Here is an 18,473-nt window from a genome sequence, read left to right on the forward strand (position 1 = left end):
AATTAGCCCCTGGAGGGCTGGACACACTTTTCTAACACAGAGATGGTCCTGGTATTCCACACCATTCCTCTCTTCTGCTGCTGGCTTCACTGGTAAAGAGATATGACAGAGGAAATTGTGTGGTAGTTGATGTGCCCTGTCAAACAGGTGCTTGATCTCTTTTCTGGGCACATTGCAATGTTAAAGGCTAGTGTAATTTAGAACAGCCTGTGGATTGTGCAGACATGGGCCAAGGGAATGCCTTCCACAGAGCAACAGACCTTTTTGCACAACAACCTCAACCTGTGCAATTTGATTGCCCTGGAGGAACCAATCCTTTGAATGACAAGGGCAATGACCTGAACCTGGATTAAAATAGACTGAAAGCTGGTTTTAATCCTCCCATTATTTTCTCACAGAATGAGTTCTAATCAGAGGGGCCAACCTGTGAAACGTGTAGCTAGTTAGCTTATATTTTATTCTTCCTTATGTGTTTATTTGCATTATTTTCCAGGCACATGAATGAATGATGTGAATAATGTGATTTGAATGCTTCAGTGACTAGGTCTTTTAAATAAAACCAAGAGGGGATTGATCAGTGTCATGAAAGAGCCAAAGAATCCCTTAAACAGCAGCTCACATAACTGTGGATTGCATAATTCAAAGCTGTCCTGGGGCATCTTTAAATGATGCATAGATTTTGTTTTCTTACTTTACATTTTTGAGAGGAGAAAGTTAGATGCAAGTTTCTCATTGGCCACAATGCTACTGATAGATGTGAAGTGTTTTCCTTGAAAGGGGAGATGCCATGCCTGCCTGCTGTTTTAGGGTGGGAAGGGGGCGGGGGGGGAATCAACTCAGCTCAGCTCTGTTCAACAGGAGACACTACCTGAACAATGCTTTGTCCCTGGTTAATTAAGATACGTGTTGGAAACGTAACACAGGGAGATAAGTTGAAGACTTTTAAGGTCACTATTAGATGTTGTTAGTGAGGATGTTGTAAGCATTCCCGGTTTGCAAACCAAATTGCTCTCTGGTGCAGGAGGGCTGCTAGAGCCTCCCAGAACCCTCCAAATGCTGTTCCATGCAGCCAAGCCTACAGTGGCAGGCATCAGATGGTGTGAGACAGCAGGTACGGTGAAGAAGTCCGAGATAATGATTTTATTTGTTCAGAACATTTAAGTTTTTCAAATTGGCAAATTAAGACAACATAATTAGTTAACAAAACACCGTACTTGCTCAGCCCGTGAGTCTGAAGAGCTGGCATCATTAAAATAACACCTGTGGGTTGTGTCTAATTACCGAATTTTTGAGGCAGAGGTATACATTTTAATTTTCTGCCTTTTAAAACTGAAGTCAGAGTTTAACAAGTTGATATTTATGAGAGGATATTTTAATTTGTAGCGCGAGCAGCGGGTTGGGTTTTTTTTTCCCCTTAGCGCCACTAGGTGGCACAGCGCGCCCGCAGTTCGCCCTTTGAGCCGCCTCGGGGCCGGGGACGGAGATGGGGCCAGGGATGGGAATGGGGATGGGACCGGAGCCGAGGCAGGGACCGGGACGGGGGCTTGGCTCGGGGCCGGGGCCGGAAGCCGTGAAAAAAACAAGAAGGAGAAATGGTCAGCCTGAAAAACGGTGATTCAGGCAAGAAGACCCCTTCAGGTACCGCCGAGCTGCATTCTTGACTCCTGCGGGCAAATCTAGGCGGAGACCCCGATGAAGGGAAATAAGTGGTTCTTGTAAATCCCGGTGTTGGGAGAAGGGACTGGGGGAGAAAGTGTCCATGTGATCTTGCACCACTGTCCTAAGGTGTTACATCTGATGCGTGCGTGTGCCTGGCTCTCTGTCTGCAGCTGCTTTTGCAGCTCTCTTAGAGGTTTTGTAGGTGTTGATAAATCTGTGTAATAAAGGTGGGGCAACACCCCACCAAAACGTTGTGCACAGGGTCGCAAAATGTCGTCTTTGGTATACTGCAAATTACAGCAAAGTGATATCAGTCATATAGGGATTGATTCTGTAATGCCCTTTCTGTAACCACTTTAGGGCAGAGATTGTTGGGGTTTTTTTTATGCTCAAGGCAAGTGTGCTGGCAGTCCCTAAACAACATGTGACATTTCATAGTGGAGCCTAATTTTAAGTACACTTCAGTGATACACTGCCAATAGATTAGCATGGGGGATCCCATAAAATTATACCCTGTAGACTGCAATAAAATACATTTTCCAAAGCAACATGCATTTGAAGAGGGGAGGAGATTGCAAATACACTTGTTTGCTTACCCATTTAAACAAAAAATATCCTTTCAAAACACGGAAAGAAGCTTGGCAAGTGAACTGATGTGAGAGGCCAGATTCCCTGATGTGTGAGGGGTTGCTGCCCTGTGAGTGGGGCTTCAGGTCCCCTGTGAAGCATCCCTTGGATGCAACGAATCTCCTTTCTCCTCAGCTACAGGGATTTTCTAGACATCATTGCATCTCTGTGCTACCTTATGACAGTACAGTGTGTAGTCTTAGAGAGGGGAAGGGTGAAGGCAAACCTCTGGTCTCCTATAACAGTTGCAGTGCCCTGGTTGGAGCTTGCAATAGAAGCACAATGAAGGGATTGTCAGGCAGCAGCTCAGAGAGAGTTTCTACATAGTAAATTGGAAGGGTGATTGAGGCACTGATAAACTGGTTGCCTTCCCTGGGGGTTTGGGGCTTACTGCCAGATTGAACAGCCTGGGATGTGCATATCTGCCTTTCCTTAGACAAGAAATAGGGTATCACACTCTCAGGAACTAAGGTTCCTGTCAATATATCATTTCATCCTGTATTTTCTGATCCTGTAGGCTATATTGAAGGTGATTTAGTTCATTCAGGTACAGGTAGCAAGACAGGATTCTGAAAGCAAGGCTTTTTTTCTTCCTCACTTTTTTCTTTTCCCCTCTTGACGTGGGGGGGGAAAGGCGAGCTCAGAGCTTGTCTGCAGCTACAGTGCAGCCGCTGGCACAATTCCAGCATCCCCACAGGTATCAAACGTCTGGGTGACCGGAGCTCGAGGACTGTGCTTGGCGTATGTTCTCCTACACCCTACACAAACTCCTCATTTCCAGGGTAGGAGGTGCTGTGTTACTGAGATGCTGAAAATGACAAGATCCCATGGGCCAGCAAACACCTTCAGTTTGGCCCAGGATTTAGCATACATTCTTCAAGTTGGTGTTTTTTCGTTTTGGGGATTTTTGTTGTTTGTTTGTTTTTGTTTGGAGTTTTGGGGTGTTGTTTTTGTGGGTTTTTTTGTGGGTTGTTTTTTTTTTTAAATGCTGTGGCTGTTTCATGTAGACTATATATTGATTTTTTCATACTGTATCATGAATACTTATGGCAACACAGTAGGAGTTCAACAGGCCATCCCTGGCAGGAACAGCATAACAGTGTTCTGACAGAGAATGAATGACATTAGAAGCTGAAAACCACACCAAACCTTCCATCAGTGTGGGAGCAGGACTGCTGGCCAGAGCTGCTGGCAGAGAAAACACCCCAATCAAAAAATACCATTTCTAACCTATTGTACTTGGTTTGCATTCTCTCCTAAATAATGAAATTGTAAACAGTCAGACCTACCTAATCAAAATGCATGTAATCGAAACATGGGTTTTAAACAACTTTTGGAATTTGCACAGGAAAATCAAAATTAGATAAAGATTTTTTAACAGGAACACTGGGGGATAAAAGTGAGTGAAACAAAACAGAAAGAAAACCAGTCATCAGACTGTATGAATCATTTCAGTGTAACTGAACTCAGAAAATATACATTCTCTCATTTGCACATTAGAATTTTGTTTATAAGCATACTACTAAAAACTAGTTGCATTTTACTGTGTGTAATTCCGTGTTTTCACAGCACAACTTACTGCTTTGCAATTAAGGCCCTTTTTTTTCTTCAAATTTTGATTTTTGACAGTCACACTAGCATTTTTTTCCTATGGATATAGGATTTCAGCCCGTATTTCTTGATCCTGAAGACAAACTATCCTGGGCACTGCCAAGAGGTTAGGCATAGATCAATCAGGAATTAACAGGTTAGTTAATTTCAAGTGATTGAGCTTTAAACAGCATTTGGATTATCCCATCTAAAGCATCTCAAGCTGTAAATCACAGTGGTAAAACACAGTGATTCCTGAGGGTATATCATTTGCAAACTTTCCCTAATGATTTTAAAATCTCTCAAATGAATTGGTATATTGACACAACTCAGTCCACAGTGGGGAATATTTGTAGTTCAATAGCTATAAATCCTAGAACAGTTGAGTAATCTTAAATAAAACCAACTCTGTAAATGTTATAGACATCCACCCTATGTTTTAAAACCATATTAACTCACTTAACAGCTCTAACAGAAAACTGCTATCTCTTATTGCTGTCTCCACTGGCAGGTTCACAAGAGGAAGGGAAGCTGCAACTGTCCTACTCTGTTCATGGACCAGGTATCGATTTCTTGTGTAGGCACTCAGTTGCACACACTGGCAGAAGGAACTGGGAGGTTTCTGTTCCAGCTTTGAGGGGGAATACAGACATTAGTTCTATGTGAACATATTGTTGATCATCTGTCTCTTGACAATTCACCTTTTCTGACTGAGCTCTTTTGATTTTAACCCCAAGTCCCTGCTCTAAACATAACTTTGGAGAAAAATAAAAGGATTCCACCATATATCAGCAACTGTTAGTTTATACTATCTACAACATCTTGAGTGTAAATAGGTGCATCAGAAATATTGCCAGTAAGAAAGAGTCCAGACTTTGAGGGAAAAAGTTTAGATTTATGCTGGAATTTCAGGTTCTCAGTGCAGTATTCAGCTATGGTAGTGACAAACGTTGATAGATTTAAATGGGGCATATCTCAGAGTAAATGTAACATACTGCAAAAGGCTGCAAGAAAGCATTTCTTCTAATGAAATTACATACATAATTAATGCTATGGACCTCATTATGCATGAACAGTGGAATAGTACTGAACTACTTGAGACATCTGTCTAAACAAATCAATGAGAAATCTTGGTGATCTTTGCTACAGAAATTTCCTATAATCTAAAAGTAAGTTTTTCCAGTTAAAAACTATGATCTTATTGCTCCTTTAACTTTTACAGAAATTGAATTAATGCAGTAATGACATCATCAAACTTCTCTGCATTGTAATTACAAAGATCTGGTAGGGGTATATCCTTTCTCTAAACATTATCACATCATTTTATGCTGATCCCTGATCCCACTTTCAATATATCTAGGATTACCGTACTGAACAGTACATAAAGCAAACATTACCTGCAGTCAATACTATAAGGGCTTGTTTGAGTCAGCTGCAAGTGCACTTTAGGAACTGCCTACTCTTAAATCATGGCATGGCACTGGAGATCAAACAAAACACTAAAGATGTTAGTCCCTGAATTTACATCTCAGGGTTTCAAAAAAGGGCATTTGCAGTGGAAGACCCAGCAGAAAACTCACATGCCCTGCACTGTAAGAGAAATGTCAAAGTCTGTTTGTTCATCCTCGTGCTCAAATGGCCTGATCCAAATCTCACTGAAGTTAATGACGAGACTTGGGTTATAACAGGTTTTGGATTAGACATTTATTAAAATAAGTGTAAATATTTCTATTTCACTAACGTAAAATTTCTCTGTAAGCAATTACACCTACCAAGTCCTCAAGATGTTGAAATTCAGGGGTATAATTGAAGTTTATGAATTGGTTTATATTCTGAGAATATAAAGACATTTTTGTTTTGGCTATCTGTGATTTTTGTACCACCTATCTGTTGAAATATCCATGTAAATAAAACCATAAACACAGACACTTGGATATTCTCTACTATTTGCAATTACTGTTAATATTGATTTTTCTCTCCTTCTCCAGATCTATTTTTCAGTGTCTTTCTTTACTACACAGGTAATTGAAAGAACTGAAATAAAATATGATGATTTTCTTTTGGAATTAAAAGATACAAATATCAAAAATATTGTTAAACATAAAGTAAAAACTGGGTAAACTTATATTAAAAAATATATGCACAGCCTCAAATGCAGTGTGCATATGTTCACTGAGGACATATGTCCTAATTCAGGAGAAGGTTGCTTACACTTTACACATTGAGGTGTGCATAAAGTTCTCACATTATCTAGCCCTGGGCAAAATATGGATCTCTTTTCACACGGGAAATTCTTTCCTTCGAAACCGCGCATTGCAAAGTTGAAAACACATTACTTTTAGTGATGGGACTACCAGAACACATTTGTTAGAGTGTTATAAGCTAGTCTCCCTGGAGTTCCCCCAGAGAAGGGTTAATTTGCATGTCTAATATCAGAGTGTAATTCCCTCCCCTGGGCAAGACTTCCCAATGCATTGACAGGCCTCTGGCTGTTGCTTTGAGGAGTGTCTTTTCTGCTCCCTCTGCACCTGAGGGGATAAAGCTTAGTGGAGGACAATAAAAGAAACAGGACATCTACACTAATACTCTCATGAGGGACAGCAGGAGCCCAGACAAATACAGGTTTGTATGCATCACTCAGAGAGAAATAGCTCATTTAGGGGTGTTAAGATTTATCTTAGTCTTCTTTCTCAAGAAAACACATATTTTGTGATTGTGCTCATTGTTTGTCTACCCATTCCTTTTTTGATTTTTTTTTTGCCAGTGTTGATCTTAACATAAAAAAAAATTAAGTTCCTTCATGTTTCTTGAACATAGCTATGTGGAGAAAAGGCACCTAAGTAAGAGAGGGAAAACATTGCTGCAAGTCAGTTATCTACTCTATTTCACTCTGGGGATGCCCATCACCAAACTCATCAGTCAGAGCATACCACAAATAGGGACAAAACTCTTCAGTTAAGGGTACTGTAAGGAGAAAGTATTCTGAGTGACATCCTTTAAAGTTCAGAGGAGGAAGGTCTCCATTTTGCATAGCAAAGTACTAGCCATAATCAGTTGGTGTCAGCAGAAACATGTAGACAGACAGCACAACTGTGGAAAATAGCTGAATAATAGAAACAAAATCTGGAATTCCAGGAGAGAAAATGTTTCATAAAAATTGATGTGAGATAGATGAGGAGATGCACCCACTAAGCTCAGACATGAATCTGCACAGACACTGCTTCTGTATACCATTTTTACAAGAGCTACAGTACATTATCACTTCTGACCTCCACTTGAAGAAGAAATAGCATGTAACCCATAAATGATAGTTCCATATGAGAAGAACATAAGTTATCTTGGAATTTATGTCTACGTTTGTTGCTGGACCGTTTCAATTTGTTACTGGTCACAGATCCAGACAGCCTGGATTCTAGTACCAGTTAAGGCACTGCAAAAACCCTGGTCCCTTCCTAAAGCAGCCTTGCAGAAATCCTCTTTCCAGAGCAAATATGTTTATATAAGACAATACAAAAGTAAGACAGAAGAAGAGAACATACTCAACTCCAACTTTCCTATGAATTCCCTTCTTATGTTTTTATTTTTTTTTAAAGAGACTACAGGGAGTGAAAGAGATGTTTGCTTGGACTATAATACATACTAATACATAAATTTTCATTAAACACCAAGACAGTCTCCAATGACATACTTGTTTTTCTCTACCTTTATTTTTTTAGCAATTGAACATTAAGAAAAGTAGGAAACGTAGTAGCTGCCGCTATAATGAAGATTTTCTTTAAAAGAGGGATTATTTTCCAGAGATTTAAATTATTATTGTATTAGGAAAAGAAGAAAAAATATGTTTTGGATTCCTTGTATTCCTTCAGCAATTATAGTGATTCTATTAATGTGTTATGAGCTGCTTTTATGATTTGATCCAACATATTTGCACCAATTTGTTAACATTTTCAGATTTCAGTCTGTAGTTTCCACTTAAATGGCTTAGATTCCAGTGCCTAGCTCTTCATTGTCTTTGGCTTTCTTATGTGGGAGTCACCTCTTGACTGTCTGCAGAGAAATATTCCCATGCTCTGAGCATAGATAGTGGCTACCATATACTTTTGTGCATCAGATAAAACAAATTTTCCCATGACGCTAACTGAAGATACCAGTTACACTTTTATTGCCTATCATAATGAATATCATCGCTAAAGCTTTTTATTGTCACCAAACACAAAGGAAATTCTTAATAAATAATGGACCAATAGTGTCAACTACTTGCTCTGGATTTATAAGTATGCACAGTCTTTATTCCTGTTTGAGGGTCTTGCTGCAGGTATAATCTACACTCACTCCAAGACATCTGGCATTGTCAGAGGACATGGAGAATAACACTTCCCAGATATGCTTTAGTAGTATTTCCTGAGACCTTACTCCGGTTAGACTTCCTGCTGCTCCCTGCTGTATTACCTCAGAGAGAAGACACTGTACTCTGCACAGTCTTTACTCTCTTTCCTGTGGAGAATTTCAGCTTTATACAGAGGTTTCATCTACCCTGCACTCTGACCTTAAGCTGAGAGCCAATCTAGGTAGTTTAGGGCAGCAGAACCAGAAATATTCTGAAGGTTTACAGATTTGTGTGGACTTAGAAATGAGGACAACAAAAGATACAGAGATTTTGCCATGTCTGCCATTCAGAACATGTCAATATTTTCTGGCATCGTTATGATCTCACTGCTGGTCTAGAGCCAGAAGAAGACCAGAGTCCAGATAACCTATCAATCCCCCATTGTTTCTGTTGATGATATGCTGCCAGTGCACAACTATCCTGAGTTTAAACATGTGCTGTTCAAACTGATGCAATTTGGATGAGTCACCACCCCTGGAGGCTGATGTGATGTGTAGATGTGGCACTTAGGAACATGGTTTAATGGTGGACTTAACAGTGGTAGGTTGGATTTGATGATCTTAGAGATCTCTTACAACTTTAATTTCAACATAGATTCTCTGATTCCATGTGAGGTAGCCACTTGCTCTGAATGTATGAATATTGTCACAAAGTCCATGATGCCAGATTAATTTCCTGTTTTACTCTATCCCGTGAGCATCAGACCGTCTTTGCTGCATTTGTCCCCTCATCCCAGTATCTTTAATCACCACTCTAAAGACAAAGATAGATTAGTATTGGACATAGTTCTTCACCCACCTCCTGATTCACAAAATTTACACCACTCCAGTCTGCTGTGTATGCTAGATCAGTTGGTCCCAGGAGAAGAACAGGTGGGGAAGGGAAGACTCTGGGCAAAGGCAGCTGAAAAACATGGACTGGGAGGTAGTCCTTGTGCTGTAACTTCTATAAAATATACATTTCCTTGAGAACAACCTGATCCATACAAAGTTACTGTGATGCAGTGCACCCTCATCCCATTCCTTTAACACCCTATAGACCTCTTTGCCTAAAGGTTTACTGTGATCCCTTCTGTTGTGAAGAGTTTTTTCAGTATCAGTTTCTAGAAAGGCTTGAGTAATATTGCCCATCACTTATAATTCTTTCATAATTATCAGACTGCACATTTGGTATTACCTTGGCTCCCTGACTACTAATTTTTATTGTGCCAAATGGTTCCTTTTTTGAAAAGTTTGCTGTGACATTCAACTATTGTGGTCTGAAAGAGTCTGGACTGTGTTACTTGTCATCAGAAATGTATCCAGGATTTTCTAGGATTTGAGAGAGTTTGAATTTGAGACTCCGGTTTTGCCCGTTACAGTGATCCCTAGGTACCAAAAGGAAAGTTTGAGTTTAGAGCTGCTGCTCTTCAAAGTTTGACAGTATTTAAAGTGGATGTTTCAGGCCTAACTCTGCTTGTTATATTTCCCAAAGCTTTCCAGCTATTGTGCATTCTGTGCTATAATAACCAATGCTCCAGCACTCGACTGCACTACTTATAATGCTCCCAGTGCTACTTGACTCTGCTACTAAAAATGCACCTGATGATAATGCCACTTGCCCACCACTTCCTAATGCACCACCAGTTGGCTCATTACTGGATGCCTGGAGGCAAAGTGAACTGTCCCAGTCTTTCTCTCCACCTTGGCAAAGATAAGGGTAGCATAATAAATACCACTCAGCCATTTGATTTCCCAGTTCCACTGAGTTCATGTGTTTGGAATAGGTTGTAAATTCTCTTGAACACAATTGCCCATAGATTATCACTGATGCACATACACTGAACTCTGTGCTCTTTATTTCAAAATAAGCACTGTCTTCAGCAAAGCAGCTCAGCTCAGCTGCTTTCCTATCTTCATGTGCAATAGATTGTATCTTTAACAAATTATTAATGTTCCTATTACAAACTGATTTGATTTATATTTTTGCTGCTAGCAATGGTCTAATTATTTTCGTATTACTGTGTGGTCATAATGATAATTGTCCTCAATTTACACACTGACTAAGCATTTACTTTCACAGATTTAGAGATTGTGAGATTACTGATGAGAAAAAGCAGAGAATGTAGAAGTTTAATATAATTAGTTCTAAGGGAAGTCTCTAATAAGGAACCATAAAAACTCCATTTTCATTGAAAGGATCATTTTACATTGTATGGTTTTTGTGTTGGTTTGTGCTTTCTTTTTTTTTCTCCCCCCCTCAGAAGCAGAATAAGCTGATCATACTGTCACAGTTATTTTATTTGATCAGTCTATTTATATGTCCTTTGTAGATTTTTTGTTTGAGAGATAATATGTAGAGGTTAATGCATCATATCAAGGACTGGGACCTGACTGTGCTGTATATTTAATGATATTTAAGGAGAATAAGAAATCCTGGCCCTGTCATTTTCAACAGAGCCAGGATTTGCTTTTGGATTGGTAAGATACACATATGTGTATAAAATATCCACCAGAGAGAAAGGGGTGAATAAGATAACAAGAAAATAAACAAATTATCACGCTAGTAGTCTGAGCTTGCTAACAGCTTGTCCATTGTCTGTAAGCCCTGTAGGTTTCACAAGGGAGTCACGTTGTAAATACTGATTTGACAGTAATTATGTGGATTTGTGAAGGAATGTTTACCATGCATATTGAAGGTGGCAAGTTAAAACCTGAGCTCATCACCCCCAGGTCTTTTTAGAGTTAATAGAAAGACACAAATATCTGCAAAGGGGAATTTATCTGGTCTTTGCTAGGTTTTTGTCTGAGGATGAGTATTAACTGGAAGGTGTTTACTGCTCTCCATTAACTCTAAGGGAAGCAAAAGAGAGTTAGATTGTGCTTAAACAATAAGGTTTTAGATGCCAAATTTAGAGAGAATGAATCCTACCCATGGAGGAATTGTACTACTCTCCTTCACTAGTAAAATAAGATAAAAGACAATGAAAGGAAGTGGTTTTTTGAATAGTTTCCAAGCAAAACACAGTCATTCTACCAGACCTTTGAAATTTTCAGCTCAAAAAGGGGAAAAAAAAGCTTTTAGGGAAATTATTATTAATTCCATACAAAAAAATTTGTTATTTCTGCTACACTATACCAACAGGATAATCTGAAATAATTCAGAGTTATGAAGATTCCACCAAAAATACTCAAAATATTTGTGTAGTAAACCCAGAATTTTGTACCTATTTTACCATATTTTATATAATATTTTATTAGATTTTCTTTTATTCACCTGTAAATTCATAATGGTAGCTTTTCAAAACTGCAGATTTTCGTAATGTGACATCAGGAGAACAGTATTTAGGAAAACACTGCAGTCTGTGAAGGAGCAAGCAGTTGTTGTAACACAACTCCATTAATTAGAAACCTAGTTTGACAAGTTATAACCCTTCTTCCTAATTTTAATTCTACCTGCTAGATCTGTAGGAATGAGTTATTAATGCTGATATTCTGAAATGCCACTTAGGTCTTGTGTAATCAAAGAACTATATTCTCTCAGAACACAAAGGAACCCCTAGTGTGAATTTGTAATTAACATGCTGAAGGGAATGTTTCCACCCATGTACCGAACACAGTTGTTGGGGCTAATAAACAAGAACAATGGATTCATCCTTTCAACATGATCAAAGAATACATAAAGATACAGGCACATGTAATTTTGGGAAGTGTGGAGGTATTGCTTAGCATAAGCTTATATCACAAGAAGCATGTTAGATCTGTGTTTTTGGATATGAGCAATTTCCAGAAGAGATACAAAAAACATCTTGCCTAGACTGGCAGGAAGATGCGCTGTGTAACATTAAACAAAAGATGAGGCAGCACCTTTGGTACAAGTGAAACCTGGTACCAATCCATAGACATGCCTATACTAGAAAGATTGAGAAGATTCCTTAACTAACAGGACTCTTTCTAGCTAATGCAAAGATTTTAGGCAGAGAAAATTTCTTTTATCAGATAAACAAAACATGCAGCTTTCCAGGCACAAGTAGTCTCTCTTTTGGTCCCTTCAAACTCATGAGTCTAACTGTTGTTTGGAGGTTTGGAATTTTTTTTAAAGTGTATGGGTTGCTAATACAAGATAGTGATTCCATACGAAAATTGCTTTGTTTGTGTCCTTAGGATGTGGTGGTACTATACATACCAGCCCAATGGCTGCTTTAAGCAAACTGACCAAAGGAATAGCTTGCCATGTCTTAGTTATGTTTCAGAAAAATTTAAGTGAAGCACAAAAATCACCGATGTTTTTGTCAGAAGATGAACCATGGCCAGGGGGTGGCCTTATTTAGCCATCTCACAGTAAGAATACTATAAAAAAGCAAGAGGCTCATCTTGTCTGTTAAATTTGAGAGTGGTGGCTACTCCAGTTAGCAGATATCCTGATGACAGAAATGCCCACCATTTTTCAACAAAAAGTGCTGACATGCAGCAACACCTATTCATAACAGCCTGTTGTATTTCTATAATCTCAACAAGAGGAAAAGATCTTGATTTTATAGGATATTTACAAGAGGTTAAAATAATGCTTAATAATCACAGTTTAGGATTCAGTCTAGGAACAAAATCAAATTTAGGCATATTTAGACATCTATGAGAAACCATATCATTGAGGTCTCTGGTTATTTTTAATATTTTTCTCATGGTTTCTTGGTTACTGCCATCATTTAAAGGAAAAGAATTTCCAGACTTGAAAAATATACAGTTTCTCCTCTCACAACAGCAAGCCAAAAATATTCCAGAAGTCATATTCAGCACTTTAACTCTTGACTCTTGTGCCAGGGTCTAGGGATATGACCTCTCTTTAAAACATCTCCAAGTAACCAAAGTCAGAAATCTGTAACATAACCCATACTGGAAACAAGGAAAGTTGATAAGTTCTACTTTGAAATGTCAGCAAAAGCCTCAAAAGTAAAAAAGTATTTTAAAACCTAAATAAAACCATATCTATCTATCTATCTATCTATCTATCTATCTATCTATCTATCTATCTATCTATCTCACAGCAAGCTAGCTAGATTCTTGGGTTGTTTTTCTTTTTTTAATGTAGAACCTATTATCACCTAGTATCTAAACACCTAACACTCTAAACAGCATGTAATCTAAAGAAGCTGACAAAATACTTGCCTGGAACATTGCAAATCTTGCTGTTTTGTGCTATGTTTGCACAGCTCATGCATGAATGCTCTCTCCATATACTGAGCTTTTGTTTGTTAAAATAGTGAGGATAAACGAGGAAATACATATTTTGTGACTTGAACTGAAAGTGCAGAAATATTTCCAGTGCTGCATACTGAAATTTATTTTTTTTTAACATGATATGTTATGGTAATGAGAGGAGTTCATGGACATTGCTTTCTCTGTTTTCCAAATCTTTCTTTCTTTATTAATAATTTTAAAATGTACTGAAGCCTCACTTCGCTACATATGACGTTACTTATTCTGAAAAGAAAATAATGTGGATGGTTAAATTATCAATTCAATTCGTTTATCTTTGAAACTAAAGAGACCTGAAAGCAAAGAGGAACCTTGGGGAATTCATAGTAAATCTAATCAGGTAAAAAAGCATTTGTAAATCTCAGTGCATCTTCATGTTATTTTACTTTGCGGTAACCATATTTTTGGGAAAAGGGTTTTGTTAAGCTTTTGAAAAACCAAGAGAAATCATTCCTTATTCTCTAACAGGGTGTACTACATATGCATATATGCACCCTCTCTCCATGATTCTCTCTCTCCCTCTCCCTCTCTCTCTATCTTTCTCTCTCCCGTTCTTACTTTCTGAAAATATGCATTGCTTATTTTGGAGGATCCCATAATGGACTTTCTTAAGCAGAACTCATTCTGAAAGTTGTATTCAATTAAATACAGAAGATGGAACACCATGCTACAAAAGCTGCTGTTTCATTTTGAACACCTCCAAATTCTGTATATTTTCAGTTTGAGAGTCTAAATCTACTGCATAAATTCTGTTTGGTGAGTGTGCTGCATGCCACCAGAAGTCTTTTGGCTCTCAGCTCCTCCATGCTTAGACTGTGAGGCTCAAATACCCACATCTTCTTCTTCTCTCTCTCTCTTTTTTTTTTTTTTNGCTTCAGCAGTTATGTACCTCAGAGTCAACTTCACACCAGTGGAGAATAGGAATCTTCTTCAAACAGTTATGCCATCTGTGAGATCCATTTATAAGTCATTTGCCTCTGCTGTTCTAAACCCGTCAGCAGTTATGCACATGGATAATTTTATGGACCGGGCTATATCCTTGAATGGGTAGAGACACACTCTGACAGTTAGGCTATTTAAGTGCCAAGCTGTTTGCAGCAAGAAGGCTTTAGTCTTGAAGATTTTCTGGCAGGGACTATGTATAATGGATGATTTTTATGGTTCCTAGCACGTGCCCTCCATTTTATTGAACACCCTACTTGCCCCTGTTGATAAATGTTCACTTGGCACAGTGATGGATACACCTCACTCAGGAGCCAAATGAATTTGGCACCAGGAGTCTTTGGATTATGGATCACCTAATGACCATAGGTGAAATTGGAACAAATTCAGAAATTATGGGTGAAAGCATGGAAAGTGAAAAAATTGGAAAATTATTGTTTGACCCTGTGGTTTTCACGGGCAGAAAGAAAAGATCTGTGTCTGGGACAATTGCATTGGTGCTTATCAGCAAGGCAAGTGTTTTTTAAAATGAAGATTAAAAAATGTCATTACCTGTTCATAATATCCTATCGATTCTCTATAGTTTTTATTGTATATGTAAATATGATTGAAATGCTTTTTTCTGTTTATTTCATTCTATCATCCGCAATGACATCCCTGAATTAAAAAGCCATATTAATTAAGAAATACCCCCATATTTTCAATAACTTCTTTTAAAAAGTTAAGGGTTTTTTTCAAATAGTGAAGCAAAAGCTTCAGTGGAGTTTCCTTTCTCTGCAAATAGGATAAAAATCTTTGTAGTTTGCAGTCTCCACTCAGTGCAAACTATTTCCACAAAGCTGTGTTACCTCCTACAGAGCTTTGCTCTCAGGACCTGCCTTTCATCAGTTGTTCTCTGCTCTGCATTTATCTTTCCTGTCTCTACTGACAGCACAGGGCTAGATCCTCCCCTCCGGAGGTAAACCCCACATCTAGGATGAATCTCTAGCTGCATGGTGACTGCTGCAAAGCAGCTCTTCAGGCAGGGTGGTCCAAGCAAGGGTCTATATTTTTTGTGTCTGCCTGTTTGTGCCTGCTTGAAGGACTAGAGGTCACCAGGCTCCAGGGGAAAGATAATACAGCTTCAGTTCGCTGTTTCCTAGGAGATTCAGTCAATAGCAATAAGGCCTTTGGAAATCCTGGTCCCCGACTGAACCAGCAAGACCTGCTCACAAATAGCTCACCCTTCAAAAGCCTGGCACTTCTGGGCCTGCCTTTGGGGGATACCTCAGTCCTCAGTGTAGCCTGCTGAGAAAACTAAACTCTGTGGGCATTGATCAGGGGATCACTCAGAAGAGAGGATGGCACACAAAGCCTAGAAGAACCTGGAAGCAGTGACTCTAGCTTGTGGTAGACCTACAATGCACAGCTAGAGCAAAGGATACCTAGTCTGTCTAGAAAAGGGATTAGAAATGGCCCAATAAACCCCGGTAATCTTACATCAGTTTTATATGAAGTTGAAGTACAACATTTGAATTATATTTAAGTATATGGAGATGAATGAAAAAGGGGGTACAAAGGCCCATGAATTAGTAAGTGGATCCCATCATAACTTATCTTTGGTAACAGAATTTGTCTGAAGAGATTATTTAGCACTTAATATACTTGGATCCAATGCATATGGAAAATAACTAGATATTGGCAATAAAGGGCAGATTAGCACAAGATCATAGTGTGAAAAATACAAAAAAATTTGTTAAAAATACTTTGTTGGCTGTAATTCCTCAACAATCAGAATCAGAGCCAATGTTAGGGAAAATATCAGCAGTAGATTCAGTATAAGATATAGGAAAGCGTTAATTTTTTTTCAAGATCTACAAATGTAGCAGACATGAACAATATGGAAGATGATCAGTGCATCACATGGGAAGAAATGGATACGCTTTAGAAATGGGCCAACGTATGTGATTTAATTAGTTTGAAATGCGAGGTAATGAACAGAGGGAGCAATGAGAATTTCTTCAATCAGAATTTCTACAATCATCCTAAGGCCCACTGGTTGAAATGGGAAGACTTAGGGGTATTAGTCAGTCAAAGAATTATTATGCACCACCTAGGTGCATGTAGCAGTAAAAAATGGAAATACAATTCTCAAATGTATCCAGTGAGGCTTTTGCAAAACAAAAGCATTAAGTATTAATTATAAGTTGCACTGTTGAGACATTATCTGGTATGGAGTTTAGAATTCAAGTCATAAAACTCAACAAGTTAAACTCCTAATGGAGCAGGTGGAGAGAGGATAAGAGTTAATAGCAGTGCTATAGGAACAGAAAATCTGTTTTGTGGCCAAATCTTATCAAATTGTTCAATGTAATGAAATAAAAACCAAGAGTACTTTTGGTCTACTTTTATAAAGACATGATAAAAGCAGATGGAAAAGTAAAAGAAGGCCCACTAAAGCTAAGGGACAGTTTTGACCTAAATAGGACATAATAAAAGCGGCACAGAAATTGGAAAAAAAAAAGATGTTTTAGAAAAATGTTATAATAGAAGTAATGGTGGCAAGAAATTGAATTAGTTTCAATGCATAGTATTTTCAGTGAAATGGATTTGATAATGTGATGGATTATGATGAAGAAGAGCTGGAGTTGGGAAGTGTCCTAGAATGAGATTTCATTTTGAAACTGGGAAAATGAAACCAAAAATGATCATGACCCTGATTTTAATAATACCTACATCGTCCTTATGCATATGGACCTGGCCTGTTGAAATCAAAGTAACATTTAACTGAACAAAGCAGTAAACAATGAGTAACAAGAGTGAAATTAAGCAATAGAGAGGATAAAATGCTCAAGAAATTATTTAGTGGAAAGTTGTCACTCTAGTTTGATGTGTGCATATCAGTGATACCTGTAACTTTATACCTGTATATAGATCTCACCCTATAATGATCTATGATAATTGTCAGGGCCCCATGGGCATCACTCCCTATGCTTGGGGCTGGCTGCCTGGTCTGAGGGGCAGTTTGCAGTGTCTGTCTGTGTCCCTGCACCACAAGACTGGAACTTTGCCAGGCAGAGCACTGCCCCTGCCTGCCCTGTCACCACCCAACCTTCTGGAACCCTTTCCCCTGTGGAGCATCCCTGACTTTAGCAACCCTGACGCTAAACTACTTTCATGATCTGTATTACTTCTTTGAGAGGAAAGAAAGGTTCTTCACTCAGAGGGTAGTTGGGTAGTACCACTCCCCAGGGAAGTGGTCACATCACCGAGCCTCCTAGAGTTCAAGAAGTGTTTGGATGATACTCTGAGGCACATGGTGGGACTTGGGGATGATCTTGTGGAGGGCTAAGAGTTGGACTCAATGATCCTCGTGGATCCCTTCCAACTCAGCATATTCTGTGATTTTTTCTGCTCTAGGGACCTGGGAAGAGCAGTTGTTCCTTTTTAATCTGTAAATCCAGGTTTGCTTACAGTGTTGAGGGGCAGTAAAAGAGCAGTTAAGCAAGGAGTCTGGATCTGGATCTGGAATGTGCAGAGAAGCCTGGGAGCTAGGAAGCACTCTGGAACTCTCTCTTTGGCAGCTGCCTGCCAGGCCAATACTAGATTTCTTCTTTCAATACCAATGCAGAAAGTATCTAAGCACATGAAATCCAGTTAGTTTCTTCTGTGCATGCAACTTAACCAGGTAGGAACACTGAAGACACAAGCATGTTACCACATAATATGCTAAAGCTCTCCCTGACATCTAGAAGTGCTGAAAACCTAGTCCGAGTGCTGATGAATTGCTGATGGATGTATCAGTGTTAGCAGAGAGCACTGCAATTCCTCTACAGTCTTTGGAGCTGCAATGGCAGATGTCTTGTGTGTTTTAATTTTGCTTTGGATATTCCACAGAACTCTATTTCGTACAGGCTCCCTGCAGCAGCACTCTCGTTTCAGCAAAAGCAGTACAGAAATGATTCACATTCCTAGGTAATTTACCACTGTGCTGCTGCACAGAAGACGAGAAGGGAGTTCATTTTTCTTTGTAGTTACCAACTTGTTACTTGACA

Source organism: Empidonax traillii, unplaced genomic scaffold (genome assembly GCF_003031625.1).
Source record: "Empidonax traillii isolate 1590-97213 ecotype Southwest subspecies unplaced genomic scaffold, ASM303162v1 scaffold233:size726426, whole genome shotgun sequence".
Classification (NCBI taxonomy): domain Eukaryota; kingdom Metazoa; phylum Chordata; class Aves; order Passeriformes; family Tyrannidae; genus Empidonax; species Empidonax traillii.